Below are 19,086 nucleotides of genomic sequence, written 5' to 3' on the forward strand. Positions count from 1 at the left end.
GCAATGGCAAACCACCCTGTAAAAAGTCTGTTGTGAAAATGTTGTGAAAGCAACGTCACACGAGAGTCGAAAACGACTGGTGCTTACAGAGGGGACTACCTTTACCTTTATATATATATAGGCAGGGCTTTTTTTGAGCAGGAACGCAAAGGAATGCAGTTCCGGCTGGCTTGCTGTCAGGGTGTGTGGCCTAATATGCAAATGAGTTCCTGCTGGGCCTTTTCTACCAAAAAAGCCCTGTATATAGGCAATCCCCCATAATGAGGGGTGGTGGTGGTGGGAACTGCTACCATGAAATCTTGCTGATTACCTGTGGCCACTCTTACAACTCACCAGCCCCACAGGGTTTGCGGAAGGATAAAATGGAGGCAAAAATGTTGTGAGCCACTTGGGATCCCCACTGGGGAGAAAAGTGGGACATACATGAAATAAATAAATTATACAGAATGCAAAGCTCCAAGTGCCCCAGCCCGGATAGTCCAGGCTAGCCTGATCTTTTCAGGTCTTGGAAACTGAACAAGGTCATCCTGGTCAGCAGACCTCAGATTCAGCAGGAGCTCACAGGAGTGCAGCTCCTGAACCTTTCTGAGGGTTCCCTTTCTTCCTCCCCACCTACCTACCTTGTCCATTGAATAGGAGGTGCAGCTGCATAACAATCCCTGGATTAGGAGAGCAGGTAGCCAGCCAGCCACTAGGCAGGGGCTTTGCCACACCCCAGCAGCCCTCATTAACCCCAGAGAAGCCGGGGCAGGGGGAGTGGGTGGCTTCCTGGTTTTTTGACTGTGGGGAGGGGGAGGCCAAGGAGAACCCCAGGTGACCAAGGCCTGCGTGGACTGACTGGATTTCTAGCCAGCCCAAGCAGGCCTCACCTGCCTGGTGCTCTCCTTTCTTGCATCAGGTTGCTTTTGGCTGGAGGGAGGGGGGCATATGCTAATGAGTTATGCTCAGATGTCGTTTTGTAGAAACATAGATGGTGGAGCTCATTAGCATAACTCATTAGCATATGCCGCTGCCCCCAGCCAAAAACAACCTGATGCAAGAAAGGAGACCCCCGGGCGAGCGAGGTCTGCTTGGACTGTCTAGAGAACCAGCCAGCCCAAGCAGGCCTCGCTCTCCTGGGGCTCTCCTGGGCCACCGCCCCCCCCAATCAAAAGGCCAGTAAACCAGTCGCCACTCAAAAGAACACAAGAAGCGGAGAAAGGGTAGCACAGGCTTCTCCAGGGGCTAATGACGGCTGCTGAGGGCATGGCAAAGCCCCTGGTGGCTGGCTGGCTGCCCGCTCTCCTAATCCAGGGATGGTTATGCAGCTGCAACCTACTATTCAATAGACAAGGTAGGTGAGGAGGAAGAGGGGTATCATATAGTGGGTTCAATGCAAGAAGAGGCGAGGTGGTAGTGATCGTAGCTCTTTTGTTATCACAGCATAGTATAGGGCTGTGCTCTAAGACTGACTACTGGGCCATCAGGGCCAGCTATATATACATTCAAGGTTCCTGCGCTAGCGTGCTATTGGACCATTCAAAGCAACAGGGGGGCCGTGATTGGAGCAGGACTGCAGGGATTTGGATCCTACTGCCCATTGTTCCCGAGTCCCTACCCCTCCACTGTTTGGGGTGCAATTAAATCTCTGGTAAAACCAATAAGGCCCTGATATGCATAAATGTCTATAACTTGGGACTCACCAAAGTGAAGGGGATAAGGAACACGGGTCTGGTGGTTCTCACTCTTAGTGGCACAGTCACTCCTCAGACCTGCTGGCTCACGCCCTTCACAGCAGGCCATTGCCATTCCCCACCAGCTGCTCTCCACTGCTTTCTCCGCTGGACGACTCATTAGCATATTAGGCCACACCCCCTGATACCAAGCCAGCCAGAACTGCCTTCCTGCTCCAAAAAAAGCCCTGGTGTTGTGTTATATTACTTGTATGTTTTTTGTTGGGACCTGCGTTGTGAACAACTACATTTTTGTATAGAGCAATATGTAGTTTGGATGTAGTTTGTTTGGTGTTTTGCAAGGTTTCTTAATGTTGTAAGCTGCCCAGAGCCCGCTTGCGGGATGAATGGAAACATTAAAGTAAATTAAATCAATAATATTGGAGAAAAATAACAAAAGAGCAAAACATAGAATATATATATCGGGGTGCCATCCATTTGCTCGAATTGCATGGGCTCTGGCCTTATATATAGTGGAGGGGTAGGGACTAATGACTAGCACGCAGCCAAAGCCCATACAATATATATGAAATCAAAACGAATTCATTTCATATTTTATTATACGTAAGTGCACACGGAAAGTGTATGCTGTATCTTCCCTGACATCAATTATTGCACAGGATCCTTTGTATTTGCACTCTAGGGGCAGCCCTCTGTTGACAGGGCTCTGCTTGAAACCCCACCCCTCCCCCTGCCTGGATGGTGAGTCTGCAGCACCTGACAGCGGCCTTGCTGGGCTGGGGATGTTCCACGAATGCACTGGGTTCTGCTGCTGGGCAGCACCATTGGCAGTCCAATGGGTTTAGTTGCTGTAGGGCCGTAGTAGCAGGGCGGACATCCCCCTCACTCCCCAGAGAGAGCTCCTGCCTCAACCACTGCCTCCTTCTTTGCAGACCTCATCTCAGCAGGCTCCATCCAACCTGGGTGACCTTGAGACCCTCCCTCCCCTGGTGAGTGCAAGGACATTAGAAGCAGGAAAGGAGCTAGGGAGGCAGTGGGGCCTTTTGATGACTGAGGGGTAAAAAGGTTACTGAAGGACAATAGGGAAATGGGAGGGACGGTGGCTCAGTGGTAGAGCATCTGCTTGGGAAGCAGAAGGTCCCAGGTTCAATCCCCGGCATCTCCAAAAAAGGGTCCAGGCAAATAGGTGTGAAAAACCTCAGCTTGAGACCCTGGAGAGCCGCTGCCAGTCTGAGAAGACAATACTGACTTTGATGGACCAAGTGTCTGATTCAGTATAAGGCAGCTTCATATGTTCATATATATATATGTTCATATGGCTGAGAATCTGAATGCATTCTTTGCCTCCGTCTTCACTGTGGAAGATGAGAAGTGTTTGTCCACTCCAGAACCACTGCTTTTGGGGTGTTGAAAGACCTGAGTCAGATTGAGGTTACGAGAGAGAAGGTCCTGTGACTGATAGGCAATTTAAAAACTGATTAGTCACCAGGCCCAGATAGCAGACATCCAAGAGTTCTGAAAGAACTCAAAGGTGAACTTGTGGACCTCCTGACAAAAATATGTCATCTTTCATTGGAATCTGTTACTTTTCTCAGCTCTCTCTGAGATCCTAAAATATGCTGTGGTCTTAGGTGGGTTTGTTCCTTACATTCTTCCCTTTCCTTGTGATCCTGTTTCCAGGGAAAGCATACTATGAGATGTAGCTGGTCAGCTCCCTTTGGTGCTGTTAATTGCACGGAAGGGGTTAAAGCCATGCATAACATGATCCTGTTTTTTATTTTGATACCTTATTCTGCGTCACCCAAGAATGCAACCGAAAAATCGTTTCACCGTAGTCAGAAGACAAACATTTTTTCCCCTAATCATTACAAAAATCATTTAATTTTTTTGTTACAATTCATTGAAGGCAAATGTCCATACATTTGAAAACAAGTGACAGTCCTTGCAGGCTAAATTGGATTGCTGAAGCAATGTAGGTTCAGATTCCTACTAGAGCCATCAAGGATGTCTGTGAGAGCTGATAAAGCATTCTACACAATTAATGGTGGGAAGTGCCGTGAACACTTACTGTTACTAAGTTACAGTAAACTTCCTACTCTTCATGTACGTTTCCCCTACCCATCCACAACTCTGTGTCCGTCTTCTAGCTTTGGGGGTGAGCACAAGTGAACAGATGCTCTGCATTAAGCTGGAGCAAGATCCTTCCACCATAAAGACCCTTTCTGCAACTTCAGTGTCCCTTCCATTAGTGAAAGAGCCATTTATACTGGAGGAAGCCTCCTTAAGCCTCGTGACGGGCTTCCAGCATGACTTCAGGCAGGCTTCCAGCATGACTGATCCAACATGACTTCTCTTACATTCATTTGTTCTTACAGCATGGAAAACCAATGTGGTGGAGAGCAAGATGTGACCGAGGAGGAAGAGAAGGTGAAAGAGAAAGAGCAAGATGTGACCGAGGAGGAAGAGAAGGTGAAAGAGAAAGTTCATTTTTAGGACTTAGCAGTGCTGGGAGCAAGCATGGTACAGTGCTTAATAGTAGTGGACTCTAATCCACTTCTCCTGCTGCCAAGTGAGCTTGGACCAGTTCTTGTTCTCTCAGAGCTCCCTCAGCCCCATCTATCTCACAAGGTGCCTGATGTGAGGAAGAAAAGGGAGGTGATTGTAAGCTACCTTGAAGCTTTTTAAGGGAGAGAAAAGCAGGGTATAAAAACCAACTCTTCTTCTTCTGTACCGCTAGAAAAGAACAAGAATCTAATAGCACTATAAGAAGAAGATGAAGAAGATATTGGATTTATATCCCGCCCTCCACTCCGAAGAGTCTCAGAAGCGGCTCACAATCTCCTTTATCTCCCTCCCCCACAACAGAGACCACAGAGTGTTGGACTGGATGAGCCTTTGGCCTGATCCAACATGACTTCTCTTACGTTCATTTGTTCTCACAGCATGGAAAACCAATGTGGCGGAGAGGAAGCTGTGATCAAGGAGGAAGAGACTGAGATCAAGGAGGAAGAGATCAAGGAGGAAGAGAAGGTGAAAGAGAAAGTTCATTTTTAGGACTTAGCAGTGCTGGGAGCAAGTGCTTAATAGTAGTGGACTCTAATCCACTTCTCCTGCTGCCAAGTGAGCTTGGACCAGTTCTTGTTCTCTCAGAGCTCCCTCAGCCCCATCTATCTCACAAGGTGCCTGATGTGAGGAAGAAAAGGGAGGTGATCGTAAGCTACTTTGAAACTTTTTAAGGGAGAGAAAAGCAGGGTATAAAAACCAACTCTTCTTCTTCTGTACCGCTGGAAAAGAACAAGAGTCTAATAGCACCATAAAGACTAACAGAAATTGTGGTAGGGCAGGAACGTTTGGGACATTGACTGTGTGGGCCTGGCATGGGAAGCAAAGGAGAACATGGGGGGCAAGGGCGTGCCCGCACCTGGGGATTGGCAACCCTATGGGGGGGCAAGGGTGTGGCTGGACAGGAGCAGTTTCTTAAGCCTCACCCCCCCCTTCTTGTGCCTTCCAGGAGGAGATGGACACCAGCCCCATGGATTCCTCCCTGCTCAGCGGGCTGGCCAACGACAAAAACATACCCCAGGGCAGCCGGGAGCACGAAGAGGCTGAGAATGAGGGAGCCAAGAAGAAGCCCATCAAGGTGTGTGCGGCTCAAGCGGGGCTTTAAGTTGAGGGTCAAGTCCTGGTTGGGGTTCCCTTTTTCCCATCCCGTTAAGAGGCAAGACAACAACGGGGGACACAACAGCCTTTGTGTGTGTGGGCGGGGGGGGGAGCTCTCTCAGCTTCCAGACTCTCTCTGCGCCACTGGAGGAAACCTTGGGTGCTGCACCGGGGCCATGTCTGCCTGGCCTGAGCTGACTCTGGAAGCGGGTGGGCCCTCTCCCCTCCCCACTTCTTTTCTCCTCTCCTCTTGCGTCGGTGCCAAGAGGTAGGTGGAGCCCGCGCCCCCTCCCCCCCGCTCCAGATCCGGGATTCACCAGTGCCTCCCGTCCTCCTCCTCCTCCCGCCTGGCTGCTCGGTGGTGGGCTTCCGAGTGGGGGGGGGGACGAGGCTCCACGCTGCTGCCACCGCCGCGGGTTGGGGTTGGTGGGCCTCGGCCAGCGGCCTCTTCCTTCGCTGGGGCCTGGTGGGACGGAGGGAGAGGAGACCCTCTGCCGCTCTCCTCAGGCAGCCTGTAGCTCAGGCCGCGGCGCTGGTGTTGCTGCGGCGGGGCACCAAAATTGGCGCCGTTTCCCCCCTCCCGCTATCGGATTTTTGGAGAGCGGGGGAGGAGGCTGCAAAAGCGTGGGTCCCCCGCCGGGGGGGGGGTTGGGAAGCCTACAGTGGGGCCTTTTGATGACCGAGGGGTAAAAAGGTTACTGAAGGACAATAGGGAAATGGCTGAGAATCTGAATGCATTCTTTGCCTCCGTCTTCACTGTGGAAGATGAGAAGTGTTTGCCCACTCCAGAACCACTGGTTTTGGGAAGGATGTTGAAGGACCTGAGTGAGATTGAGGTGACGAGAGAGAAGGTCCTGTGACTGATAGACAATTTAAAAACTGATAAGTCACCAGGCCCAGATGGCAGACATCCAAGAGTTCTGAAAGAACACAAAGGTGAACTTGTGGGAAAGGAAAGGTTCCCTGTGCAAGCACCAGTTGTTTCCGACTCTGGGGTGACGTCTCATCACAACGTTTTCACGGCAGACTTTTTATGAGGTGGTTTGCCATTGCTTTCCCTAGACATCTAGACTCCCCCCCTGCCCAGCAAGCTGGGTACTCATTTTACCGACATCGGAAGGATGGAAGGCTGATCCTGACAAAAATATGTAATCTTTCATTGAAATCTGTTACTTTTCTCAGCTCTCTCTGAGATCCTAAAATATGCTGTGGCCTTAGGTGGGTTTGCTCCTCACATTCTTCCCTTTCCTTGAGATCTAGTTTCTAGGGAAAGCATCAACTTTGCTCAGTGGTAGAGACCTCATGGGGATTGTTATCGAACAGGGGTGTCGCACTCATTTGTTATGGGGGCCGGATCTGACACGAAAGAGAGCTTGTTGGGCCAGGCCATGTCTGGTTGGGCCAAGCTATGTCAGGCCAGGCCACGTCTGGTTGGGCCAAGCTATGTCAGGCCGGGCCACGTGTGTACCTATTTAAGATTAGGTAGCAGAGGTATAAATGTTATAGAGAACACAGAGAAACATAAATATATATATTTTAAAAAACTTAAAACATGCTTGCGCGTATTCTCCAACCGAATCCATTCTTTTAGCCAGAGTGTGACGCACGCAACATAGTATGTTTCCCAATCTGGGAGTCCCAATCCGCCCATATCTTTTTTGTCTTTTAAAATTTTCCATTTTATCCTAGGTCGGTTACCTTGCCAAATAAAGGCTCTTACTAATTGGTCTATTTTAGTAAAGAAGGGTTTCCTTATCCCAAAACTAATCATCTGAAACAGAAACATGACTTTAGGAAGAACCATCATCTTAATTAGCGCTATCCTTCCCATAAAAGATAATTTCATGTTCGCCCATTTTTTTAAAGAAAAATCAATTTCCTTTAACAGCGGTACATAATTGTTATCGTATAAATTGCTACACTTATTGGAGAAAGTTATCCCCAAATATTTTATTTTTGTTTCATTACTGAATCCGGTTAATCTTTCAAGCTCTCTCACCTCTTGAGGAGAGATATTTTTGTTAAGCATCTTAGATTTTTGTTTATTTATTCTTAGACCCGCGACTTGACCATAGTCTTCTAATTCTTTTAAAATCTCAACCACGGACTCTCTGTTATTTTGTGATATCAATACCAAGTCATCGGCATATGCTAAGATCTTATACGACTCTTTCTTAATTTCCAGTCCTTTAATTTTGCTGTTAGCCCTGATTAAGTTATTTAAGATTTCCAATAGTAAAATAAAGAGCAGCGGAGAGAGTGGGCATCCTTGTCTTGTACCTTTATGTATCTTTACCTCTTCTGTTAAGTCTCCATTAATGATAAATCTAGCAACTTGTTCTGTATACAAGGCTTGTATGCTCTTAATAAAAATCTCACCAAAACTCATCTCCCCTAATGCTCTGATCATAAAATCCCAATTAACATTATCGAAAGCCTTCTCGGCATCGATAAACAAAAGAATCATTTGTTTTTCTCTATGTAAGTCGTAATATTCTAATATATTAGATATAATCCTGATGTTTGTTCGCATATATCTTTTCGGGAGGAATCCGGCCTGATCAGAATGAATTATATTTGCCAGAATTTTTTTAAGTCTGTTCGCTAAAATAGACGTATAAATCTTGTAGTCTATGTTTAATAGAGAGATCGGGCGGTAGTTCTTAATATCCTCTAGATCTTTTGATGTTTTGGGAATGAGTGATACATTTGCCCTTTTCCAAGACTCCGGAATTAGCTGGGTTTCCCAAATCTCCTCAATCAGATTTTTGTATTGGATTATAATATCTTCTTTAAAACATATGTAATATTCGGCTGGCAGCCCGTCCGGTCCCGCTGCCTTGTTCTTTTTTAATCTAGCCCATACTTCTTCAATTTCACCAATTGTAATTGGACTAGCTAAGCTAGTCCTTTGTTCTTCCGTTAATTTCTGTATTATTTTTTTCTCTTTGAAATAAGCTTCTATCTTGTCGGAATTTACCTCCTCTTTACTATATAATTGAGAATAGAAATCCCATATTATTTTTTTCTTATCTTCTGCTGCTGCTTTCTGACTACCATCTTTATCTTTCAAGACCCTTATTATTTTCTTTTCTTTTTCTTTTCTTATCTTGTATGACAGCCATTTACCTGGCTTATTTGCATTTTCAAAAAATTGAGATCTGGTATATTGAATCTTCTTTTTCATCTCATCCAAGAATATTAAATGTATCTTATGTTGCACTAACTTCATTTCAGCTTTAATTTGTTGAACCGAAGGTTTCTCTTTTAGGCAACTCTCTTTCTGCCTAAGCAATTCAGTTAAGTTTGTTAAAGTTTTATTCTCTTCTCGTTTTTTAAAAGTGTTAAAGCTTATTGCTAACCCTCTCATATACGCTTTACTAGTCTCCCACAGTAATCTGTGGGAAGTCTCTCTCTGCGAATTAATCTGAAAAAAAACCTTCATCTCCTCCTTAATAAATTTCACAAACTGTTTGTCATCTAAAAGCTTTATATTAAACCTCCATCCTGATCTTTTCTTAACATCTTTTATAGATATCATAATCGGATTATGGTCCGCTATTGTGCATGGTAGTATTTCTGCATCTTCCAGTATCTTAATTATTCCAGCTGTCACCCAGATCATATCGATACGCGACCAGGAATTATGTCTGCCTGAAAAAAATGTAAAATCACTTTTGTTTGGATACATGACTCGCCAGGGGTCTACCAGGGTAAACTCATCTACCATCCTGAAAAAATTATCTGGTAGTGTATTACTACCTAGTTTTTTCCTACCTTTTTTATGATTTATAGAATTTCTATCTTGCATGGGACAAGTGACCGCATTAAAGTCTCCTAATAGACAAATCTCATCATAGTTGTATGCACTGATCTTTGTATATAAATCTCTATAAAATTGGGTCTGTTTAACATTAGGTGCGTAAATATTAACTAACAAAAATTTTACTTTTTCCATAATTATCTCTATACCTTGCATCCTTGCATCCTCTGTTTGAAAAATCAATTTGGCTTGCAGTCGCTCATTAACATAGGTCACCAAACCCCTTTTTTTTTTCTCCAATTCTGAGGTCACAAACATATTACCTAGCTTCTTATTTAAAAGATATGCCTCATCCCGTTTTCTTAAGTGAGTCTCCTGCAAGCATATAATATCCAAATTTAATTTCTTTAATTGCTGAAAAACACGTTTCCTTTTTTGAGGCGAGTTCAGACCATTTACATTCTGAGACAAAATCTTTAAACTATTCATCATTTAGGAATCTAAACAATATCTTAATCTTCCTTAAAAATTCTTCTTTTTCTTTTGAGCTCTTGTCTCTCTCTGTCCTCGCTCTTGCGCTTGATCAGTTTCAGTTTCAGTCTTTTCTTCTTGTGAACGATAATCTGGAACCTCAACTGGGTCTGATTGCCTTCCTGGACTCCAATTTCCTTTAGAGATCCTTCTATCCGTTTTCTTCTCCCACGTTCTAGCCTGATTAAGTATAAAATCCTCTACCTTCTCTAAGGAGTCAATCTTGTATCTTACACCACCATATGTAAACAACACCCCTTCCGGGATCATCCATCTGTAAATTATCCCTCGGTCTTGCAGCATACCCACTAAATTAGTATAGTTTCTTCTCTTATGCCTTATTATCCACGGGATCTCTCTCATAGCTCTAATTTTTGTACCTTTAATCGTGAGAGATTGATCTCTTAACTCACGCCACACACGTTCTTTCATACACCTACGAACAAACTTTATGTGAACCTCTCTTGGTAAATCGTTCTTTTTCGCGTATTGGGTACCAACTCTATGTATAAAATCAATCTCTTTTATTATATCCTCCTTCTCTATTTTTATGACTTCAGTCAATGCCTCAGCTACTATATCCAAAAGATTCTCCAATTTCTCCTCTGGGATATTTAGTAACCTAATAATATAGTCCGCTTGGACCATCTCTAACTTAGCTAGCTTAATCTCATGTTCTTCCTGTTTTATCTCTAGTTCTTCTATTCTGTCCTCTGTTTTACTAAACTTCTCTTCTATTGACTTTGTAATATTTTTTATCTCATTAATGTCTTCCTTAGTATCTCTATAATTCGCCTCTAAAATCTCAAATTTTTTTGTTAGAGCTTCTGTCTGCTTGCTTAGTTCTATTTGAACTTGTTTCAAGGCCTCTAAGAAAGTCTGTTGGGTCTCTTTAATCTGTTGGATCTCTTTAAGAGAGTCTTGAGCTATGGAATCTGCCACCGTTTTGGGTTGACCCGGGGAACCTTTAAACTTAGCCTGTTGCGACATTTTATCTCAGCCAACCTCTGTTCTCCCACTAATAACCAGTAACTAACTAACAGTGGTGTACAGCTTAGAAAATTACCAATTAACAGATATCTTAAAGGTAATCAATAATTAGCACACAAGCAAAGTGATTCAAACAAAAGTCCACCTTTCTTCTTTTCTCCACCACTTCCAATTACACAGTCTTGGTCTCCTTTGACCTCCTTAAATCACCTCTTAAATAAAGTCCAGCCAAAGTTTCCTACAGCCGCTGATTAGCAGGGCGTCACCCTCCACTTTTTCTTCTCCGTGATTTATCTTGTCAGCCTTGTTAGTCCCGACCGCCAGGCACGATAGTAAATCACCATCAACACTGTCACTAGAGCGCTTATCCGTCCGTGAAGAGAAGAATATACAAAGTTTTGTTAAGCCTCTTTGTTCTATCCGTCCTACCGCTCCTGGGAGTGGTCGGTCCTGCGTTCTCACCTCCAAAGGGAACAGAAACAAACGTATCCGCCTTCCTTTTTTTTTTCCCTTTCCAAGTCTGAGGAACCGCAAATAAACAGCAACTTCTCCACTATCCTGGTTTGAAAGTATACAGCTGAGCCTTCAGCATTTCATTGTGCAGCAAATCGCCTTGCCGCGGCTTCTCCTCCTCTTTCCGGAGGTCGGAGCTAAGTCGCCATTAGGCGCGCTTGGCTTCAAGACAGGGAGGAGAGAAACGTCTTCGAGACAAAACTCCTCCAGACGCTTCCCCTAGCCCCCTCAGTGTACTGGCCCCCCCAACAGGGGTCTGTACGGACAGAACGTCCCTCTGCGAAGCCAAGTTCGGCTCGTCTCTTCGGAGCTCCTCCTAGACGCGACCGCCTCGCTCTGCCAAACCCGGAAGTATTTCTCCCATGGGGTCCAGGGAACTGGGCAAAGGAAGCTCTGGGTATTTCCTACCTTCCTTAGAGGACTGGGTGGGGGAGGAGCATCAGTCAATAGAAGGAAGAGAGGTTTGACTCAGTAGCTCTGCTGTGCAATTGAGAGAGCCTGGCAAAGCAAGCTATTCCTCCACAAGGAAGGCGCCTCAGCCAATGGGGAAAATAGAGGCTTTGCGCTGTAGCTCCTGTGCAATTGAGGGAGCCTGGCAAATCAAGCTGCGATGCAGAAGGAAGCAAGAGAGAGGGAGAAGGAAGTAGATGACAGCCAGTTGCTCGGGGGCCTGATAGGAGCCCTCTGGGGTCCTGATTTGGCCCTCAAACTGCATGTTTGACACCCCTGTTTTAGAACAACCAGAAGGCTATATTGCTGCTGCTGTACTTTTTTCAGGACTCCTAGCCAACAAGTAGATGGAAACAAAATCTCTCCCACCCCCATCTCCCTGACATTTCACATAGTGTCACACAGTTTATATTCATAGTATATTATTATTTGCAGGTGCAGAAGAAACCATGGCATATACGGCTGTGGAACACATTCAGAAAAATCTGCAGCAGGAGGAGATCAAAAGTGGCACCGCTTCCATGAAGCGAGGGGGAATTTCCCTACCCATGAAATCCCTATATCCTCCCTCCCTCCCGCTCTCCCATCACTTCTTCCATCCCACTCTCCTCCCCAGGCTCACACTCCCCACTCACTTCCTACCGATGAGGGTGAAAAGGAAGATGGAGGTAGGATAGGATGGAGATTGGGAGGGAGGGAGGCAAATAAGGTAGGAGGAGTGAGTTTGCGCGGATAGGATGGGTTGGAGACGAGGAGGGAGGGTGGGAAGGAAGAAGGGAGTACAAGGGGAGGTTGGTTGGGAGGAGACACGGCGCTGGAGGAAACCCCCATCTCCCTGACATTTCACATAGTGTCACACAGTTTATATTCATAGTATATTATTATTTGCAGGTGGCCAAGAAAGAAGCATGGCACAGGAGGATTTTGCAAGCCATTCAAAACAGCTTTAAAAGGGTGAAAAACACCAGAATTAAACTGCCCATCTGCCTGAAAAAAAGTGCAAAAGTGAGACCGATTCCATGAAGCGAGGGGAAAGCCATAAGAAACATTGTAAGAAGGCTGAAAAAGACCAGGATGAAAAAGCCCTGCAAAAGGCCTTCATTCTGCCCAAAAAGAACTGGGAAAGTGAGACCGGAAATGGTTCATTGAGCGAGGGGGAATTTCCCTGCTCATGCAAACCCTATATCCTTCCTCCTTCCCGCTCTCCCACCCCATCTCCCTGACATTTCACATAGTGTCAACACAATTTATATTCATAGTATATTATTATTTGCAGGAGGACAAGAAAGCATGGCCCTTGCGTATATGCCAAAGAATTAGAAAGTTCTGCAGGAAAAGAACTGCAAAAGTCGGGCCAGTTCCGTGAAGCGAGGGGGAATTTCCCTGCCCATGCATCGCCAAGGAAGATTTTGCAAGCCATTCCAAACAGCTATAAAAAGGTGAAAAACACCAGAATTAAACTGCCCATCTGCCTGAAAAAAAGAAGTGCCAAAGTGAGACCGATTCCGTGAAGCGAGTGGGAATTTCTCTGCCCATGCAAACCCTATATCCTTCCTCCTTCCCGCTCTCCCACCGCTTCTTCCATCCCACCCTCCTCCCCAGGCTCCCACTTCCCACTCACTTCCTACCAATGTGGGTGAAAAGGAAGATGGAGGTAGGATAGGATGGAGATTGAGAGGGAGGGAGGCAGGCAAATAAGGTAAGAGGAATGGGTTTGCGTGGATAGGATGGGTTGGAGACGAGGAGGGAGGGTGGGAAGGAAGGTGGGAGTACAAGAGGAGGTTGGTTGGGAGGGGAGGTTGGGAGGAGACACTGCGCTGGAGCCTCGGTGAGGCCCCCCGCTGGCATCGGCACGCCACCCCTTGCCCACCGTGCCCTACACCGCTGGAGGAGGACAGGCGCAGCGGCGTGAAGGGACAGCTGGGGGGCACTGGGCTGATTTGGCCCCTTACTGCATGTTTGACACCCCTGTTATATAACAGCCAGAAAGCCATATTGCTCCTGCTGCTGCTGTACGTTTTGTAGGACTGCTAGCCAGCAGGTGGATGGAAACAAAACCTCTCCCACCCCCATCTCCCTGACATTTCACATCGTGTCACACAGTTTACATTCATAGTATATTATAGGGGACAACAAAGAAGCGTGGCCAAGGGTTCGCCAGATTTTCAAAGCCATAAGAAACGTCTTAAGAAGGCTGAAAAAGACCAGGATGAAAAAGCCCTGCAAATGGCCGTCATTCTGCCCAAAAAGAACTGGGAAAGTGAGACCGGAAATGGCTCATTGAGCGAGGGGGAATTTCCCTGCCCATGCAAACCCTATATCCTTCCTACCTCCTGCTCTCCCACCCCATCTCCCTGACATTTCACATAGTGCCACACAATTTATATTCATAGTATATTATTATTTGCAGGTGCACAAGGAAGCATGGCCCTTGCGGCTTTTGCAAAGAATAACAAAGTTCTTCAGGAGGAGAAGACTGACATCCCAGATTGACCCCGGACCATCTGCCTGCCCATCAGCTGTACTACCACTGAAATACAACCACGGAGACGGGACGTAGCTAGATGGACCGACAACTTGGCCCAGGAGAAGGCACCTTTTGTTGCTCTTTGCCGTACAGTCTATTTTCTAAAATAACATCAACAGGAAAATCCCCACAACAAAGGGCAAAAGTATGGTCCAGACATTAAATCACATAGCATAGAGTCTTCCCTGCAACATCTGGTTCAGCCATTAGTGGGTAACATTAACTTCTCTTTCAGAGGCCTTCCCATAAAGACCACGTGGCGCCAATATCGGCCTTGTCAGTCCCTCTCTTCCGTCACCTTTCTCCTTTGTCAACAACCGCCTGTCGTTTGAGATGGAGTCATTTAATACGTCAGCAAGTTGGATGGTTGAAGGCAGCAATCCGGATCTTACCCCGCCCCCTCCCCTGCGCCACGCTTGCCTGAGCCAAGCCTGCCGGGCCTGTTCTATTTTTCATTCGTGTTTTGGAACGATGTCACCAGTCTCTGTTAGGAAGGGGCGATGATCCGGCTGAGTACACAATGGGCCGTGTCATCCGAGGCCAGAGAAAAGGTGCTGGGTCTGTGTTCAGGGCCCACGTGAAGCACGGGAAGGGTCCAGCAATGCTGAGAGCTGCCGACTTTGCTGAGAGGCAGGGCGATATTAAGGGCATTGTGAAGGATATCATTCATGATCCTGGCTGAGGAGCCCCTCTTGCCAAGATCCATATAGGTTTAAGAAACGAACAGAATTGTTCATTGCAGCTGAGGGCATTCATACAGGACAGTTTGTGTACTGTGGCAAAAAGGCTCAGTTCATGTTGGCAATGTGCTACCTGTTGGCACTCTGCCAGGAGGCCCCATTGTCTGTTGTCTTGAAGAGAAGCCTGGTGATTGTGGCAAACTGGCTCGTGATTCTGGAAACTATGCCATAGTTGTCTCCCACAATCCTGAAACAAAAAAAAAACCAGGGTAAAATTGCCTTCTGGCTCCAAGCACAGCAAACAGAGCAGTTGTCGGTATTGTCGCTGGCAGTGGCCGTATTGACAAACCTATCTTGAAAGCTGGGTGAGCTTATCACAAACACAATGCCAAGAGAAACTGCTGGCCCCTTGTCTGTGGTGTGGGTATGAATCCTGTCGAACATCCCTTTGGTGGTGCTAACCACCAATGCATTGGTAAGCCCTCAACCCTGAGGAGAAATGCTCCAGCTGGTCATAAAGTTGGTCTCATTGCAGCCTGCCGTGCAGGTAGACTATGGGGAACAAAGACTGTGCAGGAGAAGGAGAACTAAGGCCTTACGTTCAGCATTCATAAAAAAATAAATGTTGTGAGAATGGTAAAAAAAAAAAAAAAGAGGAAGTGGCTATGTTTTCGATACCAACTGGCTCGGACCGTGCAAAAAAAATGTTGGCACCTTTGTCAGGGCACTGCAGTGCTGTTTGGATAATCATTGGCTTGCTTCTGTTCCCTGCAAGAGAGGCACGTAGGCACCTCAAATCAAGCCCAAGAATCCTCTTCCTGTCCCTTCCCTCCCTCCCTCACCCTCCATGTCCTCTCCTCTCCTCTCCTCCCCTCCCCTCCCCTTAAACCTGTCCTTAAACCTGGGCAAAGGAGCCCACATATTGGTGTAATATCTTAGGAGAAGCAGAGTGGGCTGGTGGTCTGATTCCATAAAAAGAGCCAGCTTGGTGGCAGCCAATTGATCAAGGTGTGCCTCTCCTCTCAGGACTCCAGGCCAGCCTCCCGCCAGGAAGCCAGGGGAGAGCTGGAGGTTAACTGCAGGCAGAGCGCTACGAGGGGTTCATTCCCACCCTGCGGCAACCTGTGGAATGTGAGGTCTCCTCTTGAGCCCCTTACGTTTTCCAACATAATCTTGGAAGCTTTAGCACCCGATTGACCGCAGCTTCCATTTTGAAGTGTCACGGAGGCAGAAATGAATTGTGATGTGATGGCAGTTGCAGGAACTGAGCTTCTCGTGTCCCAAATCCACCCTGAAGCTCACTGGGGGGCTGTGAGCCAGTCCCCCTTCTAGGCATCCACTGAGGCTGTGATACAGAAGCTGGGTTGGAGCAAGCCAGGATATTTCAAGATCCCAGGTCAAAAAAAAAAAAAAACATACCTCAAAGTTTGGTTTGAGAATTGCGCTTTGTAACGGACCCCTATTAATGACCTCTGTTCAGGAAGGGTTTTCCCGTCACTTTCTCCAGGAATAGCAGAAAAGGCACTGGGGACAATAATTAGAAAATTAAAGAAAATAACAAAATTGATTGGAAATAGCCGGGTGGGAATAAGCAAATACTTTTTGGACATTCGGGTGAATATTGTTTTGGCACCGCACTCTCTTTGGCACTGCCCTCGAGATCTTCCCTGAGACACCTCCCAAGTGTCTCTCTCCCAGGAATCTTTTTTTCCCTTTTAACCACCACAACTGTCAAAACCCAACTCCCCCTTCAGAACTTTGTGGCCGTGTTCCAACCAATGGGAGAGCTAGGAAAAGAGCTGTCAATCATAGCCACTCTTTTCTCTCTGCCCCTCTTCAAACGATTCTGCCGTTTTGCAAAATCACCCTTTTGTTTTAGTCTGTCACAGTTTCTTCACTAGAACGCAAAAGAGACTCTTTCCTGATGGACAAGCCGGACCATACACAGGGGTAAGGCCACATCAGGGGTCATGGAACCAAAGAGCTGGAGAGGTGGATGACAGCCATCTAGACTCATAGAATCCTAGAGTTGGAAGGGGCCTCCAGGGTCATCTAGTCCAACCCCCTGCACAATGCAGGAAACTCACAAATACCTCCCCCTAAATTCACAGGATCCTAATATGGCTTTGGACTTCCTGCATGGAATTGGGGGGTACAGCAATACTCCCTCTGAGCTGTGGAGTCTTGTGAGCAAAAATTCTACTTTGTGATCTACTGGCATTAAAATCGTGAGCTACTGCATGAATTAGTTTGCTATGGGGCCATTTTTCCTGAGCTAAGACAAAAATGTGTGAGCTGAAGGCTAAAAAACTATGATCTAGCCCTCACTAACTCAGCTCAAAGGAAACACTGGGGTGGAGTGTAGATTGCCTCTGAGATTCCTTCCAAGTCTAGGACTTTAAGCAAGCTGGGAAATGTAAGGGGTGGATGTGAATCCGTGTGTGTGTCTATGTGTGTGTGTGTGTGTGAGAGAGAGAGAGAGAGAGAGAGAGAGAGAGAGAGAACATAAGAACATAAGAGAAGCCATGTTGGATCAGGCCAATGGCCCATCCAGTCCAACATTCTGTGTCACACAGCGGCCAAATATATACACACACACACACACACACACACACATACTGTGGCTAATAGCCACCGATGGACCTCTGAGAGAGAGAGAGAGAATAACCATGTCTGTATATCTCTTCTCTCTCTATGTGCCACAAGTGCATAATGATATCTATTTGATTAACAGAATCATAGAGTTGGAAGGGGCCAAACAGGCCATCTCGTCCAACCCCCCGCTCAATGTAGGATCAGCCTAGATTGTCCCTGACAAATGTTTGTCCAGCAGCTGCTTCAAGACTGCCAGTGAGGGGGAGCTCACCACCTCCCTAGCTAGCTGATTCCCTGTTGAACAACTCTGACTGTAAAAACATTTTTCCTTCTACCCAGCTGTTACCATTCCACCCTTACCTTAAGTTCTGACCTCTGCTCCCAAGAGGAAGAGTTCCCTCTTCTTAGCATGTACTGATAAGGTGCTGAAACCAGGCAACGATATGTCGCCATTCTGTTTCCCTCTCTCAGTGTGTGTGGGGGAGAAGACTGTTTCTGCTTCCCCATGAAGAAAGCTTGAAGAGGTCAGGGCTCTTCAGCTTGGAGAAAAGATGATCGAGGGGCTGACATGATGATGATGAAGAAGACGACTGCAGATTTACACCCCACCCTTCTCTCTGAATCAGAGACTCAGAGCGGCTTACAATCTCCTACATCTTCTCCCCTTACAACAGGCACCCTGTGAGGTGGGTGGGGCTGAGAGGGCACTCACAGCAGCTGCCCTTTCAAGGACAACTCCTTAGGTTATGGCTAACCCAAGGCCAATCCAGCAGCTGCAAGTGGAGGAGTGGGGAATCAAACCTGGTTCTCCCAGATAAGAGTCCGTACACTTAACCACTACACCAAATTGGCATAATTTTGTAAGCGTGATAGAGGCTTACAAAATTATGCAGGGGACAGAGAAGGTAGAGAAAGATGTCCTTTTCTGCCTTTCTCCTACGGAGTTAGCATTGGTTACATTTTTATGTGCTTGTGGCAGCAACAATAAAACGATCTTTCACACGGCCAGAGACAACTGTCTGTTTCCCAGGGTCTGTTATCAGCAAGGGAGGATGGAGTCTTGCTGAGATGTCCTGGCCAGCCGGCTTCAAAGGGCACCTGCAGATGTTGGCCAGAGGCTATCTGCCACCCTTCAGTGATCACAATTTGTTTGAAATGCATAGCGGTTTGGTTAGTGGCCTGGCTGAGAGCACATTGAGTTAGTATCTGGTTACAATATGGAGTCAGTTAGGCTAACAGCATATAGGAAAGTTACAAGTTCCGTGAAAGCAATAAAAACGACTGGTGCTTGCACAGGGGACTACCTTTACCACATCAGTACTCAGAGGGGAGACCACCAAGGAAGTCCAAGGTTGCTGCACAGAGGTGCAGACAATAGCTAAATACACCTGTTCATCTCTTCCCTAGAAAACCCTATGGGGTCACTGCCACCAATATCCCTGGGCCAGTGTTCCCTCTAAGCCAGGAGTCTCCAACCCCCAGTCCGTGGACCGGTCCTGGTCTGTGGCCTGTTAGCAACCAGGCCATGAGTTTATAATTATTTCATTATATATTACAATGTAGTAATATAATAATAAGACATTGGATTTATATCCTGCCCTCCACTCCGAATCTCAAAGCATCTTCTTTATCTTCCTCCCCCACAACAGACACCCTGTGAGGTAGGTGGGGCCGAGAGAGCTCTCCCAGAAGCTGCCCTTTCAA

The 19,086-nt window shown here is 46.6% G+C and overlaps 1 pseudogene; it reads left to right on the forward strand.

Moving 5' to 3' along the window:
* The first annotated feature begins 14,610 nt into the window (after positions 1-14,610).
* On the forward strand, positions 14,611-15,393 carry LOC132571209 (large ribosomal subunit protein uL2-like; annotated as a pseudogene).
* Positions 15,394-19,086: the final 3,693 nt, after the last annotated feature.

This window comes from Heteronotia binoei, chromosome 5 (genome assembly GCF_032191835.1).
Source record: "Heteronotia binoei isolate CCM8104 ecotype False Entrance Well chromosome 5, APGP_CSIRO_Hbin_v1, whole genome shotgun sequence".
Taxonomy (NCBI): Eukaryota; Metazoa; Chordata; class Lepidosauria; order Squamata; family Gekkonidae; genus Heteronotia; species Heteronotia binoei.